This window comes from Adiantum capillus-veneris, chromosome 12, assembly GCF_014529385.1.
Source record: "Adiantum capillus-veneris isolate H3 chromosome 12, ASM1452938v2, whole genome shotgun sequence".
Taxonomy (NCBI): Eukaryota; Viridiplantae; Streptophyta; class Polypodiopsida; order Polypodiales; family Pteridaceae; genus Adiantum; species Adiantum capillus-veneris.
Window position 1 is genome coordinate 81569350 of NC_140942.1, and position 25393 is coordinate 81594742.

Sequence of the window (25393 nt, forward strand, 5' to 3'; positions counted from 1 at the left end):
TACGATATGTGTCATCTTTCTTTTGCACTAATAAAACTGGCGAACAAAATGCAGATGAGCTAGGCCTAACCATGCCTCTCTCAACCAACTCATGTACTTGCTGCATAATCTCCTCTTGTTGAGCTTAAAAAACTCAATAAGGAGGTTTATTAGGCGGTGAGATTCCTGGAAGAAGTTCAATTGCATGGTTGTCATCCCCTTGCTTGGGAGGTAGCTCACAAGGGATATTGTCAATAAAAACATCTTGGAATCCCTTTAGGAAATTGGATAACTCTAATTCCTTTTGATTGCCTATATCTTCTTTTGCTAAAACATTAGGTTCATTTTGAGAATCTTTAACAAAAATAATGTACATAGAAATAGAGTTCTTTATTGACTTATTGAAAGCCTGCTTATGTACAATGGGTATGGTGCTACCTTACTTCTTAGCATCTATGTACATATCTTTTTCCCTGTACCTAAAATAGATTTGTCTTTCAAGGAATTTAACATTGGCAACCATGGGATTAAACCATGGTGCCCCTAGGATTACATCCTCATGTTTGGGAGGAGAGATGAAGAAATCCTCCTTGTCCACATAGATTTGGACATGGAGCCTCAATTTTCCAATTAAAGAGTGAATTAGGCTTCTTGTCCCTTGAAAGCACCATCGGCACGTAGGACATGTCCCATTTCATAGGCTTGGATGCCTCGCTTGGTGGCCAACTCTGTGGATATGAAATTGTGAGTAGAACCAGGGTCAAAGAGAATAAAAGCATCATGTTCTCTTACCTTTCCCCAAGCATGGCATAGAGGAGATCCTTTGTGGTGAGTTTGGTGAGTCTCCTCCTCTTGGATTTCAACTAAGGAAGCTCTAGGAGGATCTTGGCGGTTGTTCTTTTGGGGACAAGCGCGGTACGCATGCCCTTGTTCGCCGCACTTGAAACACCGGTTATCCTTACGATAACGCTCAAGCTCTTCAGGAGAGAGTTTATTCTTACCTTCAGGAGTGAGTAGAACCAGGGTCAAAGAGAATGAAAGCATCATGTTCTCTTACCTTTCCCCAAGCATGACATAGAGGAGATCCTTTGTGATGATCATACTCTTCTTGAATTTTGACTATGGAAGCTCTAGGAGGCTTATTACGTGTATTCTTGTGGAGGTAAGCATGATAGGCATGCCCTTGCTCCCCGCACTTGAAACAACGGTTATCTTTTTGATAACACTCTAGCTCTTCAGGAGAGAGTTTATTTTTGCCTTTATAAACTCCCTTCTCCTTGGCTTTGTTGTTGTTGGAGTTGCAACGTTTTCCTTCCCCTTAGACTCACTACGCTCCTTGTTTTCCATGGGCTTAAGATTTCTCTTAGCCCCTTGTTGGAAGTTGATTCTTGAAGCCACCATGGTATGGTGTATGACCGCATATATGGTGCGAGGCCTTTGGGACTGAACATTCTGCACCATATCCTCATATAAACCCGCACAAAATTGTTGTTTTTGCTCTCCAAAATCCATCTTTTTGTAGATAGTGGCTTTGAGATGTAAATCCCAAAACTTGTCTACATATTTGTGAAAAGATTCATAGGGAGAGAGCTTCAAGCTTCGCCATTCCGTGAGTACTTTGTCTTTGGCATCGCTAGCGAAAAACTCCTTCATGATGGAAGCTCTTAAAGCTTTCCATGTTCGTGGAGCTTCACCGTTTGCTCGTAGGCTAGACTGCCATTGCCTGGTGGACTTTTGAAAATGCATAGCTACACGATGTAGCTTAGAGGAATCCGTGACGCCCTCATCTCCAAACGCTGCATCGAATTGTTGGATAAAGGCCAAGACTTTGTCTGTAGCACCAAAGGTGCCATCGTAGGTAAAGAAAGAGATGTTCTTTCCTCCTTCTTTGAACTTTTTGAGCTTGGACGACCTTTTCTAGGGCGGTATAGGATTTTCTATGGTCTCTTCTCTTGGGTGGATCGAGAGTTGCACCGTCACTTTCTTCAGAAGAGGAAGAGGATGAGGAGGATGGAGAAGAGGGTGACCTCTTTCTCGCCTTTTTCTTCCCTTGTTCCTCCTTTTCTGCACCATTTCTTCAGAAGAGGAAGAGGATGAGGAAGATGGAGAAGAGGGTGATCTCTTTCTTGTCTTTTTCTTCCTCTTGTTTCCTCTCTTCCCTCTTTGAATTATGGTGAAGAGGAGTATGTGATGGTCTTCTCCGTTTAGGGGGTGTTGGAGAGTGTTTTGCCCACCGTCTTCGTGGAGCCAGCTCCGCCGAGGTGGGAGGAGACTCGCTTCTTTCTCGTTCTTTCGGTGGTGCTCTATTTGTTGAAACTTGGGCTCTCCTTTGAGAGGGAGACGTCTCATCGAGGAGTAAGTTTTTGAGCCCTTCGTACGGATCCTCCTCTTCTTCCCTTATTGGAGAGAGTCCTCTTTTGAAAGTCTCACTAGGAGCTCTCCTAGGTACTCTCTCTTCTTGGTGGGGATTTTGGAGAATACCATGGGTGCACAATTGTTGTAGCACTTCACCTTGGAGGGATGGATTGCCCAGGGCATGTTGAAGCGTAGAAACAAGATAGTTTACAAGAATAGAGGCATCATTAGTTGCTCTTTCATTAGCAAAATCAAAGCTATCAACATTCATTTCAATCTCTTTTCCCTTGTCAGCCATGCTAGCAAATTTAAGATGTAAATTTTTACTTGTACTTTGGCACTTCAAGCCCTATTTGCTACTCCTCTTTACCTTCAAAGATAAGCACTCAAGCATCTATACCCGTGGCTCAAATATTATTAATTTCAAGGAACAGAAGAGAGGTTTCACAAAGCCGAGACAACACCGGTTAATAGCTCAATAATGGTTAATCCATAGGCAAGCCCCATAGGACTCCATTATTAAGACCATAGCTCACGACAGTATCCCCGTTAATTGCATAAAGCAGGCATGCTTCAAGAATGAAAAATCCCTATTCTACTTACTCTTTTGCAATTAATAACACCAACCATTTATAGCAAGCTTGGGGACCTCTTTTTTAAGCAAGAAAAGAGAAACGAATAGCTAATGCACTAGTAACTTGTGTGTAGCGGAAAAAGACAACATAGTGAGCATCCCATTAAGAAGAGCTAGGTTTTTGAGCAATCTCAATGGAGCGAGTTGTTTTTTTTTTGGAGGGCCGCCCTCCCTACCTCCTCTTCCTCCTCTCGCCGCCCATGTGCTTCCTCCTCCTCCTCAGCCTCCTTCTCCAACATCCTCCCTCTCCTCCACCTTCTCTCTCCATCTACTCCTCTAACTGCCCTCCCTTCCTCCATCTCTTCCTCTAGCAACCACCCTCCCTTCCTCAAGGTCCTCCTCTTATCTCACTCCCTTCCTCCTCTCTCTTTCCTTGTCACTCTCTCTCTCTCTCTCTCTCTCTCTCTCTCTCTCTCTCTCTCTCTCTCTCTCTCTCTCTCTCTCTCTCTCTCTCTCTCTCTCTCTCTCTCTCTCTCTCTCTCTCTCTCTCTCTCTCTCATCTTCCCCATCAGCCTCCCCCTGGGCGAGGGGCTGCCCTGTGGGGGGGGCATCAAGACTTAGCTCTCCCCCTTCCTCCCTCCCAACTCAGACCGAATCGGCCTGGTCCCTGCGCGACCCTGTCTCGACTTCCTGTGCATCCTGGCCCTGCGTGGTCATCTGCGACCTTGCCCGATTCCGCCTCTGTCAGCGTGCTCGACAACCTGCCTTGCCCGATTCCACCCCCGTCAGGTAGCTCTGTTCGGTGGTGCCCTGCTCCATTTTGCATTCGGCAGCCCGCCTCACCTCACCTTCTAAACCAAACCGCCTTACCTCACCGCCTCACCTTCTGAACCAAACCACCTTAACCTTTTACCTGAGGGGTTTATGTACTAAGGGTTTGTGTCACTGAAGGTGATTCGCACCCTCGCCGTCCAACCTGAGCCACAAGAAAGCCGACCTCTACCACAAGAAAGTCGACCTAAGGTGACTTGTCTCGAGAAGGTGACTGAAGCAAGAAGGTCCCAAGCAACTTACCCTTGGCCTCCATGGCTACCCAGGCCTCGTCCCGAGGTAAGCTCAGCTTCGTTGGAGTCGTAGAAACACCTCCCAAGGAGGACAACATCACCCGTCTCCAAGCCGAAGTCGAAAACCTCCGTAAGGAGAACGACAAGCTGAAACAAAGGCTTTCAGTTTTCGAAGCTTGGCTTGCCACAATAGAGAATTGCAAGGAGGAGGAGCTGAGGCAGATTGAAATCAAGCTCACGAAGGCAAAAGAAGAAGTAGAGAGGACCGTCACAAAGGAGGTCAAAACTCAAGTACAAGAGGTAATCTCTCGTAGGGTCGAAGATTGCGTGGCCTCCACGCTACGTGAACAACAACGACAAGAGGAAATCGCTCTCAATGTTCGCATTGGAGGGCTCCCAAGCGATTAGAAAGGGTAGGGAGACCTCAGTCACGTGTCATTTGCCCGCATCCAATCCGCAATCCCGAGGGTACAGTGTGATCCGGCAACAATCACTTCTCTTACACACGAACCTCGCACCAGTCATGCAATCTACACCTTCAAAACCAAAGCGGACCGAATCAAATTTCTTGAGCAATCAAGGCTTCTCACCAAAATATGGTTTGCAGAAGATCTTACACCTGCACAAATCAAGCAAAAGAAAGTAGAACTACAAAAGGTGCGAGAAGTGCGCGTAGCAGGAAAATGGGCAGTCTACCGAGGAGGTAAAGCCATTATTCAAGAGTTTCGCACCCCCAAACCCGTTCCCTCCACACCCCTTTCTGCTTAGATTTTATTCATCTTATTATATCTCACCTTCATTTTTGGACCCTCAGTCCTTAACTGAGATGTATCCCAAACCCCCCCCACGTTTGTAATGTCTTGCCTTTGGTCCCATAGGTCATATTTGACCTCCGTGGACGATAATACAATCTATCTATCTCTCTCTCTCTCTCTCTCTCTCTCTCTCTCTCTCTCTCCACAAACCTCTCTCTCTTACTCTCTCATGTCTTTCTCTTCTCTTCTCTCTCCCTCTCTGTCTCTCTCTCCCCTCTCTCTCCCCCCCCCTCTCTCTCTCTCTTAGCTCTCTCTACCTCGTACTTCTCCATCTGTCTCTTTCTTCCTCCCCCTCTCTTGACCTTTCACTCTTATCTCTCTCCTCTAACCCCCCTCCCTCTCCTTCCTTATCACTCTCTCTGACTATTTCCTTATCACTCTCTCTCTACCTCCCGCTCCCCTCTCTCTCTCTCCCTCTCAGAATCTCCATCTCCATCTCTCTCTCTCTCTCAGACAAAACTTGCAAGGGTGGAAAATCCACACTCGCCATGGAGAATGATGCAAAATCTCCAAGGAATTTGGATGCTAATCCAACCACATCGTCTACAACAACGGAAGCAATGATCATGGCTTACTTAATCTCATTACAAGAAACTGTCTCAACAAGCAAAGTGAAGAGTTGCGCGTACTTGCAATGGAGAATGGCACTTTAAGAGTTCTCGTTGTGGAGAATGAGCACCTCAAGAAGGTTCTTGAAATGCAAACAACGTGCTTGATGCATCTTGAGAATGAAGTTCAAGAATAGAAATGCTCTCTTGTTGACATGAATGTATTGAAAGAACGCTTGAGCAAAGTTGAGAGTGATCATGTATTGAAAGAGAAAAAGATAGATACAATACGACATGATGTATGTGAGATGAGAAATGCATCCAAATCATGGACTGATATATGTAAGGATAATGTGGTTTCTACATCTCCTATCACGCAAGTCGTTGTCCAAGCAAAGAATGTAGAGAATGTGGACACTCAAGAATTGCAAGAACGACAGAAATGCTCAAAGAACATCGTCATTCGTGGAATCAAGGAGGAAAGCATGGAAACACCCCAATATCTTGCAGTTGCTATTGAAGAGTTTTTTGCTACACACTTTGGCATGTCAGGAATCATGGCTTATGGTGCACATCGAGTTGGAAAACAAGGAGTCCCTCGCTCGGGAGAAAGACCTATTGTATGTACCATGGTTGATGCGGTAAAGAGAAAGATCATCCTTGACAATAGTTGGATCTACCTCAAAGGAACGGGTTGTAATGTATATGAGGATCGCACTCTTATGCAACAAAATGTACGTCACAAAGCATATGAGGAAAGAAGCAAGAAGGTTAAGGTGTCATCTCAAGAAGAAAAGCCACTTGAGGAGGATGCAAGTCCACCCAACAAATAGGAAAACATGATCTATGAGACCAACTCACGCTTGCGAATAAGTTTTTGGAATTGTAACGGGTATCCATGGAATGCGGGAATTGGCATTGATGAGCTTACCAATGACTCCGATGTGATACTTCTTGTCGAAACATGGGAGCATGATGCGCAACAAATTCTTGGATTTGACAAATATGATTTGCATTATTTGATGTGGGCCAAAAATGCAAAGCAACGAAGAGACCAAGGAGGCATAGCGTGTACGACCAAAAAGGGTTTGAAAGATGTTTCCATTGTCAAAGAAGATAAGTATAAACGCTACTTATGGCTAAAAATCAGCCCACCAAATGGTCAAGTCATGTTTGTGGCTAGTTGCTACATTCCTCACTATGACTCCAACTTTTATTGTCGCTTAGATATGGATAGAGATCAGCCCTTTGTTGAACTAGAGGAAGACATTGCTCATTACAAGGATCAAGGTGAAGTCATTGTTTTTGGAGACATGAATGCTCACACAAATACACTACAACACAACACACGACAAGTGGACATGCCGCATGTCTTAAGAATAATGGATGGCTGATACATGTATAATCGAAGTTCTAATGATGCAAAAGAACTGGATCATCATGGAAAGTCACTTCTACATATGTGCAATAGTATCAGAATGCTCATTGCAAATGGTGTATCTCTATGGCAATGCACCAATGACTTTACATGTAGAAAGCACAATGGTGATAGCGTGATTGACTATATGTTTTTCTCGGAAGCCACTCTAGAATGCATACAAAGCTTTACACTTTGGTGAATGGAATCCAGAATCAGATCGTAGGATGTTATGTATTGACCTCAAGTGTGGTAAATGGCCCGAGTATGTAGCCTCCAATCATGATGTGAATCATTTGTACCTACGTCTAGACTTCAAACGAGCACTTATATATGCTGATATGGTGGACGAAATGTTAAGCATGATAGAGCACAAGAGAGCCCAACATTAGAATGCAAGTGGAAAGTTTTCAAAGAAGTAATTTGCTCTTGTGTGAAGAAATGCTTTTCGGTGAAACACATGTCTTGCAAAAGGTCTAAGAAGGGTAGCACCAAGAAGAAATGGTTTGACATGGAATGTAGTCAAGCCCGAAAACACTTGCTAAGATTGGATGCAAGAAAAGACAAGGAAGTTTACTTGGAATGTTCACACACATACAAAGCACTTGTTCAAAAGAAGAGGAGAAGGTGGGAAGTCAAAAAACAACTTCTTTTAGCGCAAGAGAAAGCACATGAATGTGGCAAGTTTTGGTAAAATCTAAAAGGCAAGCGCGTTGAGAGCTTTGGTGACTTGACCCTTGAGGATATATATATGCATTGCAAGAACCTCTATGAGCAACCCAATGTTGATAAGATGGAGTGTTGTAGCTCCCTTCCGTTTATGTCTCCCTTCTTTACCATTGAAAATGTATGGCGCGCGCTTGAGAAACTTGCTACTCACAAGGCAGTGGACCTTCAAGGTGTCAAGACTGAAATGATTAAATGGACAAGCAAGAAAACACGATATTGGATATGCGATATGTTTAACCTTGCACTTCAGCATGGCATGCCTTATTATTGGAGTGCAAATTGGATCAAACCTTTGCACAAGGGAGGAGATGTAAACAATGTGAACAACTATCGCACTATAATGGTTGGTTCTTTGATGGAAACGTTATTTGGATGTATCATGGAGATGAAGATAAGTGAATGGGCTGAAAATAATGGCAAACGTACGCTTGGCCAAGCAGGTTTTTGAAAGCATCATAGCACTATTGATCACCTTGTCACTCTTTGAGTTCTTATGGAAGCGTCTCGATTGAAAGGAAAAAAGTTGTATTGTTGCTTTGTGGATTTCAAGAAAGCTTTTGACATGGTACCGTGAGAAAATTTTTGGAGACGTATGCAAAGCCTTCAAATGCCGAGAGAATTTATGCATGCAGTCTTTCACATCTATCAAAACGTGATATGTCGATTACGTATGGGAGGTGGAATTTTAGAATTTTTGCAAGCACCATTGGTGTCAAACAAGGATGCCCACTTTCTCCAACCCTCTTTGGGCTACTCATTGATGAATTGGAATGCATGGTTCTTGATTTTATGCAGCAAGAAGGCATAGAAGAGGTTAAGATAAAAAATACGGTGATCATGCTTTTGCTTTATGCCGATGATATAGTGCTCTTGGCACATATCTTATAAGATGCACAAAAGCTTATGAGTATCTTAGAACGCTTTTGCCTACATAGCGGGCTGATTGTGAATGGATCCAAAACCAAGGTTATGCTTGTAAAGACCCTCGATGACAAAAATCCATGCATTCTATACAACAATGAGCAACTTGAAGTGGTAGATCACTTAAAGTACCTTGGCCTTGAGGTTCCATCCAATCATAAATGGAAGGATTGTGCAATGCGTCGCTTGGAAGCCGGAAAGAGGGCTTATTATGCATTTGAAAACATGTGCAATGCTGGAGAGATCAAGTGTTGGGATCTCAAAAAGTACCTCTTTGACACATTGGTGACACCGGTGCTTCTTAATGGAGTGGAGGTGTGGGGTGGAAGCATCCGGAAGTCTACTTGGAAAGAGTTTGAGAATGTCCAAAAGCGTTTTCTCAGCAACTTTCTCCAATTCAAGACACAAACACCCTACATGTGCTTACTTCTTGAGTCCGGATCGCTTCCCATTGAGGTCTTGGGCATGCAAAGGGTTGTGGAGTACATGCTTAAGACACAACATAGCCCTTTGCATCGACTTCCTAGAGTCGCATATGAAGCAAGTCAAAAGGTCCAAAAGACATGCAAGAGCAAAATACTATGTTCGGGGTGGATGCTTGACATCAAGAAATGGTTTGGAAGATGGGATGCATGTCACTTGGTTGAGGATGCGTCGATCGACTACCAAGTTAATGAGGCCTTCTTACAATGCCAATGTATCACGGCTTGGGAAAAATCTGGAGGTTCTCGCTTCAGCCATTACACCACACATGTTGCCCCAAACTACAAATCTCTCTTCTTCTCCAAACGAGGTTATCGAACCCATCCCTAAATCCTTGAGCCCATCCCATTGAGTGCGATCCGCACCATTGCCTCCGTTCGTCTTAGCTCCCATTCTCTACGCTTCGAGACAAGATGTTGGGACACTGGCGAGGAGTCTCATCGAGTTTGCACCTTATGTCCTCGTCAAGTGCGAGAGAGTGATTACCACACACTACTTGAGTGCTCAGCTTTTGACCACATTAGGTCCTCTTTTCCCCATATATTCAGCCATGAGCTCTCCCTACATACCTTCCTCTCCCAATCACGATGTGGAATCTCTATTGCGACGCTCATTTCACCCTTTTTTGAGCATCAAGAGTCACTTATGACCTCCACTCACGCCACATGACACGTTCATTTGGTCCCATAGGTCATATTTGACCTCCAAGGACGATAATAGAACTATCTTTCTCTCTCTCTCTCTCTCTGTCTCTCTCTCTCTCTCTCTCTCTCTCTCTCTCTCTCATTCTCATATATTGAGATTTTATCATATGCATATACATCAGCACACATCAAACAAGAAAGAGCTTTTGACTGGCCCGGATTACAACAAGATTGGCTTTTTCGATGAAAACGACGGATTTTTTATTCGGCCTCAGAACAGGAGGTTTTGTAGTCCGAATGACTTCATATTTGGTGTGCAGAGACATTGTACTATGTATATAGATCAGTATTCACCAAACATGTTAAAAACTTATGAATCGATCAATTTACTAAGGAATTAGCGTTTTTCAGCGAAAACTACATTTTTTGGTTTCGAACATAAATTTGAAGATTCTTTAGTCCGAATGGCTTCATATTTGGTGTGTTGGGATTTTATAATATGTATATACATTAGCACACATAAAACAAGAGATTTTGACTAGACCCTCTTACAACAAGATTGGCGTTTTTCGATGAAAACGACTGATTTTTTATTCGGCCCAAAACAAGAAATTCAGGTGTCCGAATGGCTTTATATTTGGTGTGCAGAGACATTGTACTATGTATATACATCAGCATCCACCAAACATGTTAAAAACTTATGGCTCGATCAATTTACTCGGGAGTTAGCGTTTTTCAAAGAAAACTATGGTTTTTGGTTTTGAGCATAATGTTAGGAAATAAGACATAGCTAAATAGATAATTGAGTAGATTATTTAATGGAGAGAGATAGATTTACATACACGAGATTATAGAGTAGAGAGAGAGAGAGAGAGTACACACGATATACGTGGTTCACCCAATGTGGGCTATGTCCACGGGAAAGCAGCCACTCAATGGATTTAGTACTTCAAAACAAGAAGTAGTTTACAAAGGGATTATACCCTTAATGGAGCTCTCGCCTTGCTTCACTCTCACCACCTCACACTCACCTTGTTGCATCAACTTCACACTCTAAAATGTGTGTAGAAATGGCCTCCTTTTATAGGCCAAAAGGGCTTTCCTCTCTCATGAGAGGCAGCCATGTGTAGCCGCCCTTGTGTAGATAAGTCCAAATCGGACCCTCCAATCCGCCCATGTGTGGCCGCCCTTGAGAAGACAAGTCCGCCATTGAATTCGGCCATCGGCCACCGGCCATTGACTTCCGACCACCAGCCACTGGCCATTGACTACCGGCCACTGGCCAACCGACGGTTGTTTTCCGACCACTTTCCAGCCGCCGTCCGACCATAATATTCCGACGAAAAGGAATATTCCGGTGAGGGGAAAAAAAAGTCTCGGGGGCTTCCGTCCCCGAGGCCCCTAAAGTTGCCCCTGATTTTTGGCCGTGAAAATTTTGGTTTCCGGCGAGTGATTTTCCTTCACGCACGATGGCTTCTCCTCATAATGGGGGACCTTACAAATGTGCGCTTTTACCGCAGAAATTACAAGGGTAAATCAGGCTCCATACTTAACACATAACTTTAAAGATTTTTAAGTCCAAATGGATTCTTATTTGTTGTGTTGAGACATTGTAATATGTATATACATCAGCACACAAGAAAGAGCTTTTGACTGAACCCTCTTACAACAAGATTGGTGTTTTTGAACAAAAATGACTGATTTCTGATTTGGCCCCAAAACAAGAGATTTAGGTGTCCGAATGGCTTCATATTTGGTGTGCAGAAACATTGTACTATGTATATACATCAGTATCCACCAAACAAGAAAAGTGGTTATTTTGATGTATGAAATTTCTATAATATAGTTGTGCTTACCTATTCAAACGTGCTACCATAGTGAGAACTTCTCCTTCGTTATCCTTAGTGACCTCAACCATGCATGACTCCACATAGCAATGGTACTTAGGTCCTCTCTGTGTGCTGCCTCAAAGATCAACTAATGTCAATGAAAATTTTTCTTCTCTAATGAATATAGAACGCGTAACAATAATGAAACAATATGGTACACTTGTATCTATTTCTGCATTCCATGCCTTGAGACGGTGGTTCCCATCCCATGTGTACAACATCTTGCCTTGCACGTCTCTCCACCCTGACTTTAGCAGTTGTTTCTCAAATTGTTCGTTTAGCTCCATCCAAATTGGGTCCCATGTTCTCTTTTTATTGTTACTTACTTCTACTGGGTCCAAGTCTGGAGTAATGAGGGAGAGCATGAACCTAGCACGATGTGGAACATACCCATTTATGGAAAATTCCAACGCTAGATTGTTGACTCGATCAATCACTGATCGTACAGCTGGACGAGGTAACAAACGGCATAATGGCACTGGTGGCAGCGCTACCTTGCGAGTGACCTGTATTACCAAGACATAAAAGTAGATAGTGATGTAGATTGATTCACAAGTATTAGATGAGTATTCTACTTCTATAAAAATATCAACCTCTAGGCGATGCAATGAGTCATCGAGCAAATCCCATTTCAATGTGGACTTCTCCGTAATACTGAAGAGTCCACGGTCTTCATCCCCTACATCCTCACCTTCACCATCATCTTCACTCGAGTAGTTTGGATTAGGGACTTGCTTCTTTGATGGTGACGGTAGCTTAGACTGGGATTTTTCCTTGCCTGTAGCCTTCATCGGATTCTCCACCATTTCTTTCGTAGGGTGGACTACTTGTTTTTTGCTAATTACGGCCTTCATGAAGATTCTGCCCTTTTTCTTTGGTGGCTCCCAACTAGGGTCGTCATCTTTCGTTGCTCGGGTTAGTCGCCTACTTTCAACGATTTCGGTTTTTTAATCTGCACTTCTTTTTTTTGGAGCCATTGTCTTCGTAAACAATTGCAAACAATTATATCTTCATTTGTTAGTCAGGAATTATTAATTTTGTTGTGGCTTACCTCTGCTCCAATCGTCTTTGTATGAGGTCCTAAGGCATCCACTTGTTGAGAGCCTCCTGATGCTGCACCAGTGGGTCGTGGAGCGACAAATGTGGGATCCGCAAGCTCCGGACCGTTTTGTACCTTGTTCTTTTGCTTGAACACAATGTTTGTTAATTGGAAGAGAACGCATATAAAAATCTTTAGTAGAACTAATACTAACCAAATCTTTTATCAGCCAAGCCACAACAATGCCTACCGCAACACCTAATGTGCAAACCTCATCATCGATCGGCGGAACATGTGGCAACACCAGTCCTCGAGTTGAAGCCAATTTGACAGCGATCCCTAATGTGCCTCTAGGCAGGTCTCTTCCATGAAGCTTTTTGTGGGGTAGAGATGGCACCACTGTTCCTTTGCCCACTTCCTTGCCCTTGCTTAAAAGGACCACATGCTCATGTCTGCCAAAGGATCCACTTGCATGCACCATACTATCCACCAAGAAATTTTGTAAGTGCACCTTAGTTGACATACATGTGAAGAAAAGCAAAGCTACGCATTACAGACTTCTACACACTCTCTTAGCTACCAATCACTTCTTTTTTATAACAAAGGGCTTACCTATTTTCACTATGGATATTGAAACGCCGGATACGTTTCTCGACAAAGTTTTGCAACGCTTACTTTTCCCTTCAAAACTCCTAGACAGTCAGCACAGTATATATATATATATATATATATATATATATATATATATATATATATATATATATATATATATATATATATATATGTAGAGAGAGAGAGAGAGAGAGAGAAAAGACGTATAACGTCATAGGAAACTATCCTAAGAGACTATCTCAAGCCTTTTTTTTTTTTTAAGAACCAAGCACTAGCGATATCGCTAGTGCTTGGTCTTTTTTTTTTTTGAAACCACTACTATTAAACAAGATTGAATTCCCCTACTTTAAAAAAACTCATAAGATTCCCCTCCATAGCCACCTCCTTTGCCTCGAGCTCCAACTCCGTCTCTGCCTTCGCCTAGGCCCATCCCCACCTCCCGGTAGCCCCCTCTACATGCTACCATATCCATCTCCCAGAAGCCCCCACACCTGTGCACGAGCATGACATTCTCCCATGCCAAATTTGGCTCTATCTTATCACCTACATATGCTACTTTGTGCCCGCATCCCACTTCCCAGCAACCTTGGCTATACCAGCACGCAGACCTGACGCTCTCCACCTCTACAAACGCCAAATGATACTCTTGTAGTCAATTTAGAGAGAGAGAGAGAGAGAGAGAGAGAGAGATCTGCAGAGACTTGCTTCGCATGCAACTCAGTACCCACCATGTGGATAGATACTTTTTCCTTCTGTGAATGCTCGCAAATGCTAGTTCCAGTTCTCTTCGCATGCAACTCGTTCAACAGAGCAGAAGGAATAGAGACAAAGAGAGAAGAAGAAGAAGAAGAAGAAGAAGAAGAGAGGTTTAAAGTCGTAGTAAAACTATCCCACTTTGCATGAAGAAGAAGTAGAAGAAGACTGTTAACGTAGTAGGAAACTATCCTAAGAGACTCTCTTAAGCTTTTTTTAAAAAAAAGAACCAACCACTAGCGATATCGCTAGTACTTGGTTCTTTTTTTTTATAAAAAGCATACTACCCAAAAAAAACAAAAAAAGAGATACCACTACTATTAAATGAGATACCTCCCTCGCCCTCTCTTTTGCAACCCGATACCTCCCCGCCCTCTTCCCATCCGAGTGTCGTCCACTCTCTTGCCTAGTAGTAGAATTCTCCGTCATCTCATGATGCAACAATCTGTGATGCATCCTCTCACCACTATGTTTTGGCCCTCAGAAGAGAGAGAGAGAGAGAGAGAGAGAGAGAGAGAGAGAGAGAGAGAGAGAGAGAGAGAGAGAGAGAGAGAGAGAGATTGTCCTTAATCAGTAAACAACAAACGATTGTTTGTTGCAACAACAAACGATTGTTTGTTGCAACAACAAACGATGGGTGAAGAAGCATGTGCTCTAGTGTATTGAAGGGAGGGTGAGTGTGATTAGTGGGAAGAGCGAAGAGCGTCAACAAAGAGAGGGGGACACTTAGAGAGGTGAAGAATTCAAAGCCAAGCACTAGCGATGTGCTGAGAGGGGGGGTGGGGGGGGATAGAGGTGTTTAAAAAAACAAGCATTAACGACATCGCTAGTGCTAGAGCTGTAAAAAAGAAAACCATCACTACAAAAAGATGAAAAAAGAGTGTTAAGGAGAGAGAGAAATAGAGAGCTAGAGGGGAGAGAGAGAGAGAGAGAGAGAGAGAGAGAGAGAGAGAGAGAGAGAGAGAGAGAGAGAGAAGAGGAGGAGAACAAGGGTCTTAAAGAGGGAGAGGGAGAGGGGGAATGTAGAGGACGGGTGGAAACAGTTAGAGATAAAGAAGGGGAACAAAGGAAAATAAACAGAGAAGGAGATGGATCATACCTGCTATTTGAAACAACTGCAAATGATCTCTTTATCCTCTTCTCCTCTTATTTATATGTAGGGAGAGAGGGTAATAAGGAGGGAGATTGAAACCAAGAGGTAGAAATAGTGTATGGAGATAGAGAGAGTGTGTGAAAGCTGAGCCTTAATTGATTATCTATAAAATTTGTTGCTAGTGCCTCCAATATCTTTTTTTTCTCATTAATTATTGTCTATCTTTCCTCCACACCCAAAAAAAAGATCATAAATGACACTAGTGATGTAGCTATTTTGTTCATACCTCAATCTCTCTTTTCTTTGGTGTAGTCTCCCTCTCAAGACCCCTAGCCTCTCGTATCTCTCTCTCCCTCCATCTCTCTCCCCTATGTCCTTTACCATCTCTTCTCTTTTGCTTCCTTCCTCTCTCTCTCTCTCTCTCTCTCTCTCTCTCTCTCTCATGAAATACTCACTCGTGTCAGTGCATTTAAGGAGATGCAAACAAAACAAGAGACTATATATAGAGATGATTCATTAGAGTTGCTCATTTTCTCATGCTATTAGTGCTTAAGCTTTCCTTAGACGTCCACATAACCATCCTTTCCTTCCCCCATTTTTCTTTTTCCCTCCTTCTCTCTCATCACCATTTTTAATTTCACACCCTCTTTCCATTGTCTCTCTCTCCCTCCTCAACCTCCCTCTGCCTTCAATCTCTCTCTCTCTCTCCCCACTTTTGGTATATGCCTTACTATATCCTATGATCTCTTCTTTTCTATTATGTCCTCTCTACCTAGCACACACATTCCTCCTCCATCTTGCCTATATTCCCTCTGCTTCTCCCCCTCTCTTCACCTCAACCTTTTGTAAAACATCTCTCTCTCTCTCTCTCTCTCTCTCTCTCACACACACACACACACACACACACACACACACACACACACACACACAATGGAAAACTCTTGTTTTATTGTTCATGTAGACGGTGTAAGGGTGGGAAAACCACGACACCTATCGTCGGAAGGCACTTTGTTGGTTCTTTCAAGAGCTGACATAAACGCACCGGTTCATTTTAACGTGTTTGCTTTAACGTGCAGTGATGAAGGTGAATCGATAAAGTTGCCATTGCAAAATACAGGCAAAGGTAATAGCTTTCCCCTATATGTTTTAGATGCTAAAATTTCAACCGAATATGTGGCATTCTTGGATCCTCTCGTCATACCTCCTACATCTACTAAACCCGATTTGGTGGTACTTTCTTTTGATGATGTTAACCCTCACGGCTCACGGACACCCCATCACCTACGACGGATGTGTATTATGTATTTGGTAGAGTCAGGTACCGGGCTTGTCGGACCAATAGGAAAAGGGTAAGAGTGATCGCTGATGAGAGGCGCACTCTAACTGGGACATTCAAGGGATTAGTTGGCTAAGCATGGGCGCCCAAGTGTGAATGGGGTGAGCTCATATAAAAGCCAACTAAACCTAAAATTCACTCATTCTCTCATTTGTGCAATAGAAGAGTGCTCTTGCTCCATCTCCATCTCCATCTCCATTTTCTTCTTCTTCACCTCCTTGTGCGTGTGTGTATGCGAGAGAGAGAGAGAGAGAGAGAGAGAGAGAGAGAGAGAGAGAGAGAGAGAGAGAGAGAGAGAGAGAGAGAGAGAGAGAGAGTGATCGAGCATTGCTACGAAGGCACGGCGGCGGCGAAGTGGTTGAGCGCGGCACGACTGCAGCTTCTTCTTCATCGCGGTGAGGAATCCACCACGAAGGCGAGCGTAGAGCGGTGAGTGACACACCCTTTGCTCTCTTGAGCTTGCTAGATTAGTCTTGTTGTGTGCTTGGAGCCATTTGTGGCTCGCACACGGTGTATCGGCAAGTCCCTTGCTTCGACAGTACGACAAGGAGCGCACATTTTTGGCGCCGCTGCCGGGGAATCGCCCTGCACTAAGCCCAAGAGGCACTTTGTGCTTCTCCTATGAGTTGTTTGTAGTAGGAAAGAAGAGGAAGAGGAAGAGGAAGAGGAATGAGTTGTTTTTCTGTAAGTTGTTAATTTCTGTGTTGTCTGCAAGTTCTCTCATTTCTGCATAATGTTGTGTTTTCTGTTTGCACACAGTCTTTGCACAATTAGTAGTCGTTAGCTTGTTTGCAGTGAATGAATAAGTAGGAAGGCAGTTAGCAATTTTTGTTTGCACACAGTCTGTACACAGTTTTCTGTCAAGGTTTGGCTGGACACAGTCTTTGCACAGTAAGGTAGTGAGAGAGGAAGTAGGTGGACAATTAGCTCACTGTCAGTAAGCAGTTAACAGATTAGTCAGTGGTTAGCAGCACTGTTAGTAAGTAGATAAGGTAGTGAGCTGTCTGTGAGCTGTTGACTGGGAGGATAGGTAGGTGACAGTGTGTGTGGCCAAGAAAGGGTCACCAAAACCGCGCGCGGGCTTGTCGGCCAAAAATAAATAAAAATAAATAAAAAAAACCGAAAATATTTAAGCGTGAGTGACTGGGGGGCTACACTAAAATTTTGATCGGGATCGTTTCCCCAAGCCCAAACCCAAGCCCAGGCCTCAGTCCTCAGTCTTATGATATATACTAGACTCACTCTTATATATATACCCTACCCCCTCAAGAGGGAATGAGAGCATGTGGGGCAAGTCCTCCACTCTCCTCCCTTCTCTTCCCACTTGAACCCTTAGACTTTCTAATTTGGGCCTAGTTCCCTACTAGAAATTGACGGTTTTAGGGATTCCGAGGGCATAAAGTGACCAAACGGAGGGCTGTAAAGCACGGCATGTCCCTCTGACCGAGACGCTCGTTTTGAGCTATCATACGTTCTATTCTATAGCTGGGTCAGAAAAAAAGGACCAAAAAATCAAAAAATAAATAAATAAGAAAAGACTTGGGTTGCAAAACACCCAAAATTACTAGGCCCAAGCCCAGGCCTCAGTCCTCAGTCTTATGATATATACTAGACTCACTCTTATATATATACCCTACCCCCTCAAGAGGGAACGAGAGCATGTGGGGCAAGGCCTCCACTCTCCTCCCTTCTCTTCCCACTTGCACCCTTAGACTTTCTAATTTGGGCCTAGTTCCCTACTAGAAATTGACGGTTTTAGGGATTCCGAGGGCATAAAGTGACCAAACGGAGGGCTGTAAAGCACGGCATGTCCCTCTGATCGAGACGCTAGTTTTGAACTATCATACGTTCGATTCTTTCATTGGGTCAAAAAAAAAGGACCAAAAAATCAAAAAATAAATAACTAAGAAAAGACTTGGGTTGCAAAACACCCAAAATTACTAGGTGAGCAGCCTTCACGGGCCCTCACTGACACTTCTAGGGGATCCAAGTCATATGAACCTATGCTCTGGACGAGTGTTAGAGCACGAGCATATTGGTAGTGCCTCCATTTACGCGGGCACCCATTATTCCTCCACCCTAGGTTCTGGACCTTCGGCCGGGACTCAAGGTAGCGCGACCCAAGATCCTCATATCGCGTCTAGTGATTCTTCCTCTGAATACGAAGTCATGGAGGGATATCCTACACCAAACCCTGATAGTTCAAGTCAAGACATGCATGCCATGGGCCCACGGCCCGGGTCCAGCGTGTTTAGCCGCTTAAAAGAGACCCTTAGTAGAGCTATTCGCTCCGAACATGCGGTTAATGAAATAAATGAAGGGAGTGGGGAAGTAAATTCGTCATTCATGCCTAAAATAGACCCTATGCTTCTTGAGAGTGTGCATGTGAATGTTCCATCCACTGCACCTCCTGATCCTTTAGGACTATCTCCCTCTGAGGTTTTACTACCCGATGGTAGGAGTCTTGCCGAAGTACAAGAGATCGAACGCTATATGCAAGCAACAAGGGAGAGGGAAATTGAGAACCTACGAAGGCTAGAACAAAGTCGAGCCCTGAAAGCAAAGGCTCCTATGAAAACAATCATGCCAGCCGAGCAACCGAGTGCTCCCAAGGTAGAATTCACGGAGGGGCAAGCTATGGGGAGCAATAATGCTTCCACTTCAAGGGAAACCTCCAGCACGCCAGGCTTAGATGGGATATTCCTAAACAAAAATTGGGAGTATGAACTACAAGCCGAAGATTTAACTGATCGGTACACAGAACACACCTATCATGTGGGTTGGTTAGATGTTCTACAATCCACATCGGGTGATACTAGCATAGATGAGCAACAACAGAAAGTCTGTGATGTCCTCCATAGGATTGTCGAGTTAGAAAGACAGAACACAGGGATCAACATGCCTTCAACAGGCCTAATGAGATTCTTGGATACGGGAAAGGCCAACCAACCAACCCTGTCACAAATGGAGACTCCCTCAGTGAGCCCCATTGATCCTCCATATGTTGTTTCGCCAGGAGCCTCAATACAATCTAAGCCCACAAGTGGCAGCTTTACCTTCCCAGATCTAGCTCATCTTTCTCTTAATGACACTACGGCTACCATGCATATCCCAATGGTGAGCATGACAAGAAGTACACCATGGAGTTCATTTGTTAACACTGCGCCGATGCCTAGTAGCATAGTGCCCCCAACTATACCTACATGTATGTATCAATCATGTGCACCTGTCGTACCTCAGCCTCATGTAGCTCCTACACCTCCGATTATTCCAAGAGCTTACAATCCACAATGGAATTATCCAAGCTCTTATACAAGTGGAGCCATGCCATTTAATAATAACATGCCATATCAGGCACCCCCTATGCCTAGGGCCACACCTGTAAACTTTGGACCATCGTCTGGTACACCACCATATGAAATATGGGACCCAAGAGCCACGCGTATGCCAAGGCTAAGGCCAACTCCCATCTCACATGTGGTTCTAGGAGCACATACACCCATTATACCTGCTCAAATAGGAGATTTGGCAGCATTTTCTCAAACTATCGGTCGCTCTATTGCGGAAAACATGCGTAGTGCACCTGATAGAGAGCCTAGGAGCAAGGCAGTTCAAGTAGCTAAGCTCACACAGAAATTCAGTGGAGACGGAGATGCTGGAAAGCATATGGAAGTCTTTGAACATGTGTGCGATTCCTTGGAAGAGCACAATGAGCTACATAAGTGTAAGGCTTTGAGTTTGACCCTAAGCGGAAAGGCTGGAGATTGGTATAGAACCTTAAGAGTAGAAGAGAAAACGATCTACTCTACTCTTAGGAGACTGTTCTTAAAAGAATACATACGAGAGGGAGTACTTTGGGGTGTAGCCTCTCAGCTCCAGAAAGCCCAACGAGAAGAAGGTGAATCCGTGAGAGACTTCATTAGTCGCCTAAAGAATTTGAATTCTTGATGCAATCCAAACGAGCGATTCAACAACAACCAATTGCTCGATAGATTCATTAGGGGACTACGACATGAAAGTATCTATAATGGCCTAGTCATTAGAGGTATCACTACTTGGGAAGCAGTAACCATGAATGCAATCCAATTGGAGGATAATTTAACGATTGCAAGAGAAAGAGTGTCTGCCGAGCCGAAGTCAAGTAGCTCGCAAGCATCAGGGCATGAGCCAATGAAGATAAATCCAATCGTGAAAGAGCAAACGATATCTGAGATGACTTTGGCAGATCTCACCAAGGCCATCCAAGAAAGCCTTAGGGGTAATCGTGCTCCACAAAACACTCATATGTATCCAAGAAGGGAGCAACAATGGTGCTCAATTTGCTTGGGCCCACATACTACGAGTGAATGCCCTACTTTTAGAGTAAAGTTTAACGGGACTTGTAACGCGTGTGGTAGGTATGGCCATCAAGCGAAGGATTGCCTAATGCTTAAACGCATCATGGAAAATAGACCGCCTATAGATTGGGCAGACTCACCTCGAGTTCCTGCATTGATGCCTACCCCACCCATGGAGCAACAATTGCCATTACAGCACATGGTCCCTAGAACCCAAAATGTGGTCCAAACCACACCGTTGCCACCTCTAGTGCTAGGACCGCAACCCCCTCATGCAAGAGTTACACCAATGAACCAAATATGTTGCGAGTCATCTAATACTTATGTAGATTGCGAAGAGGACATAGACTCTAGTATCACCTATGGAGTCGACATGCTTGAGGAGTGTCCCATGTACTATATGGAAGACCATTGGGGACAAATCAAACCGGTATATCAAGCTACTGCACTAGCAGAAAGAGGCCAAAACATTAATAGTTTTGCCAGGAGACCACCTCTTCAGTGCTACGAATGTGGTGGACCACGTCGAGTAGCTGAGTGCCCCATTAGAATGCAAAAGAATGTTGCACTAATGCAAACAAGTCAAGGGAGTGCATTGGCAATGCCAATACTCATTTGTAATCGTTGTGGCATAGATCATTTGATCGCACAGTGTCCTAACAATCCAAACGCACCGAAAATCACACCATTGAACTTAATAGAGATTGTTGATGGGACACCACCAACTATAAACATAGCACCAGTGAATGCACTCACACGGTCGATGCTCCAAAAGCAAAATTACATCCTCGAAGAGAGAGATGCTGCATCCATTGGCCGAGCGAGAAAGAAGAAAACACGAAGAAATAAATCCCTTAATGCTTCTAGCTCAAAACCTAGTTCAAAGACTAACATAGGGACAGGAGAGGATCCCGTGTATATGAATGACCCTGAGGATGACTCAGATTTGATAGAGACTATGGAGACCAAAACTATTACTACAAAGGAAAAAGCCAGTGAGGAGGATCATGAGAGGGAATTACGACGAACACCAAAAGAGTATTCAAAGTTAAACCACCCAGCTGTCAACCCCCAAGATAAGCCACGAGAGACGAAAAATGAGGATTGCAAGAGAAAGATTGGAACCTGTCCAAACCCAACAGTGGAAATTGAACGAGTCCAACAACTGAGGGGTTTGGTGGAAGAAACTCAACGAACATTAGAACCTGAACCCAAACATATCCAGATGTCGGACACAGTGTTTTCCACACAAGTTCAACCTCACAAGAACTACAGGCCGTTAGCTATACCCAGTATCATTCGGGAAGAGAGTGAGGGTAGGACATCTGAAAGTGGACACACACCTTTCCTACTAGAGAGAATGTTTGGTGAGGGAATGCCCGACCCCCTTGAGGAAGTGAAGATTCAATCTTCACCATTCTCTTGTCAGGGTCCTACGTCCCACAAGATGCCATTAAATGTTGCCAAATTGATGGATTTCATGTCTTCAGAAGTTAGAACCACCATCATGTCCAAACTATATAAAGACCCCGAGCTAGTCTCAACTCTTCGATCCTTCCTCAATGGAGAATTACAGGCCGGATTACCACAGTTTGCACATATGAACAAACCTGACTCGGTAATGAATGATGAGGAACATTTAGCACCACCATCTAACCTAGCGGGACATGAATCTGTAATTGAAGTACCCATTAACAAGTTGGGGCAATACTTTGAAGGTGATGAATCTAATGCTACTATGCCAATCACTACTAAAGGATTAAATGTAAAGGGAGTCCTTGACAGTGGTGCGGGAGTCAGCATGGTGACAAAGAGTTGTTGGGAGTCTATGGGGCGACCTCACCTTGAAGCCACAAGCGTAGTGGTAAAAATGGCTAATGGATCTATTGTTACGCCTATTGGAATGCTTAAGGATCTCAGGATCAAGGTCTTGGGACACAAGGTAAGGCAGACTTTCATTGTTATGGATTTTTCCAAGCATCCTATGTCATTTGAGATGATCTTAGGGCGTCCATTCATGAGGGAAGCAAAAATGGTGCATGACTGGTCCAAAAACCACGTCTACTTACAGTTCCAAGACTCTGTCATTCGAGTTGATCTTTTAAGTGGTCGAACGCATCCTCTAGGAAATAAATTCATCATTGATAATCGATCAGACACAACAATTCACTCAGCTCCATTACAGTATTGTTACACGTGTAACGAAGACACGGATATTGGAGAGAACTCTCCTTATATGGATATCCTACCTGGGATGACTGAGTCGGACAATGTGGATTGGGTCTACCTAGCAGCAACCATAGACACTTGGGGAAATAGGGGGACGACCTGGGTAACACCTGAGGGGGATGAAATGCCTGTACCCTTAAATATGCTACAAGCAATGCATATAGCTTCTGACAAGACTCATCCTAATGTAACGAAGAAAACATACAAGTGGGTCCCTAAAGCTTCTTTAGTGACCATAGCTAGTGCTAAAAAACAGAAGCCTTGTAAGAAACGTACCACTCGCTCCAAGAAAAGTAAAAAAATGTTGCGATGGATCCCTAAACGACTATTGGAAGCCCAAGGCTACTATCAAGGAAATGATCAAATCTGGGTGCCAAAACGTAGATTGTGCTCTTACCTATCACCTGACCCATGTGAGCCCAATCCCATAGCTCCAAAACGAATCAATGATCGTGGAAAGAAAAAAAATCATAGAATGCTACACACCCGCTCCCGAGCTAGTTTGGGTACCAAAGAAAGAACAATTTGTTCCACCTAGCTCAGGAAGGGGGGAGTCCCATGAAGCTTCTAGCTCCTCATGTAATGCATCCGTAGAGGTAAAAGCTTCTCCACAGCCTCCACCTACAATAATGGACCTCCATAAAGCTACAAAGGAATCCACACCTCCCAGTGTTCAAGAATCACATGATGAACTACTTCAAGTTCGATCTTGGGAGAGTACCTTACCACCCTTGCAACTCGACGAGGTGCCTAAGGTAATAGAAAACTACTGGCAAAAATCTCCACCTATTACCAACTGGAACAATTGGTTTCAAAGGGTGACAAGCTCATTTCAAACGGTATGATCTACCCAAGGAAGGGGGGAGTGTTGGCTGACAGTCATCATTCATTTGTTTCCCTCTCAACCTTTTTCCCCGACCTCTCAATCAGCAATCTTAGGGAATGTACATATAAAGCTTTATACTCACAAAAAACAAAAAAATAAAGAGCAAGAGCAATTAGCAAACGAGTATGCACAATAAAAGTCAAAACATTGACCCAGACCTACACATTTACATCCGGTACACTGAAACAGAAACCTATGTCATGAAACACCTTTGATCCTCATCACTTGAGTGATGGAGGGTAGGTAAGATTAGTACGATAGGAGTGTTTCTGTTTTAGAGTTGAGTGATTAGCAAAGTTCTCTTTTCCCACTAATGTGCCTCCTGGAGGTATTCCTTTTGTTTCCTAGTGTGTACAGGAGCGTGTTTCTATTGATAGGATTTGGACCTTCATGGAATCTTTATCTCGACTCACTCTTCAAATCAAGCGCGATGATCGACACAAACAGGTGTTTCTTGTCCATTAGCATTGCCCCTTATCTTTTTTGCATCTATGATTGTCTGCTTTAATTGTGATTGGTAGCCTAATATTCACCGCATTTGCTTAGTATCAAACATTTAATTCAATGTAATTTTTTGTCATAATCACTTGTCTAGGTTTAAAAATCAAGCAGTCCGACAAACTAGTTTGACCAAGTTAGGTGTTAGAAATCTTCTCTTAATACCATGGGGAATGCCTTCCTAATAATTAATGGTTACTTAGGTTCTTAATCCGATTTAGGCAGCATTGTGTGAAATGTACTAGGGCTTTCTAGTGGGCTTGACCCTATTGACCTTTACTTGCCGCACTGATGAAGAAGAAGAAGATTCTCCCTGCAAGCCCAACAACATAGTAGACAATGACGGGGTGATCGACATAGACTCTCCGCATATTGAGTGTTGTAAGAGGGATCGTGTTTCCACAGGGGAAGATATAAGCATAGTCAAACTAGCATTACATCCCTCCATGCGATCCTTGAAGCTGAAGAAGTTGATTGCATCTTCCGAGTGGGAGTGGCTGGAAGAATTTCCCTCACGCTACAATGGGAACATGGTATTTGAATTGCCACCCCAACCAGATATAGAGAAGTCAGCTATAGATGGAATGGAGCAATTAGTGAATGGTCACGTGTGGACAAAACCAACCACCACAAACATCACATTTCCGGAAACCATACGGAAAAGCTATTGGGGAGGGGATTTTGAATGTGTCTTTGCAAGGTTCTCTCAAGTGTTGTCTACTAGATTACCCAATTGATCATCGTGGACATGTATTTGTTATATAAGGTTCCTTATTCTTTTTCTTCATGTACAATGGCTTCTAAATGAAATGACATGTATATGAATGTGCTATATAGGTAAATTGAATGAGAAACCAATGCCAATTGATGACCTGATAAAGTATGGAACCTTGAAGTGCTTCTATTGTCAACATGTGCCTTGCCAGGTGTTCTACATTATGCCAACTGACAAACACTATACTCGGGCTATGGTGCACCAAGGGTTCCATGACCATGAAGTCAAACTAGGGTCATCCAAAAGCACCATGCAAGGGTGAAGACATTAGTCGTTGAGGCTGTTGGTACCCTTGGCCTCCATGCCACCCCGAGAAAAATCCAAATGGAGGTAGTAAAGGTCATTTCCGAATCCGTGCTTCAACCTTCTTTAGATCAATGCACATCGCTTGGACAAGTTGAGTTGTCGGTCTTGCTG

At 43.7% G+C, this 25393-nt stretch overlaps 1 pseudogene; it reads left to right on the forward strand.

The window, feature by feature from the left end:
• Positions 1 to 13080: 13080 nt before the first annotated feature.
• Positions 13081 to 24938, forward strand: LOC147446030 (uncharacterized; annotated as a pseudogene).
• Positions 24939 to 25393: the final 455 nt, after the last annotated feature.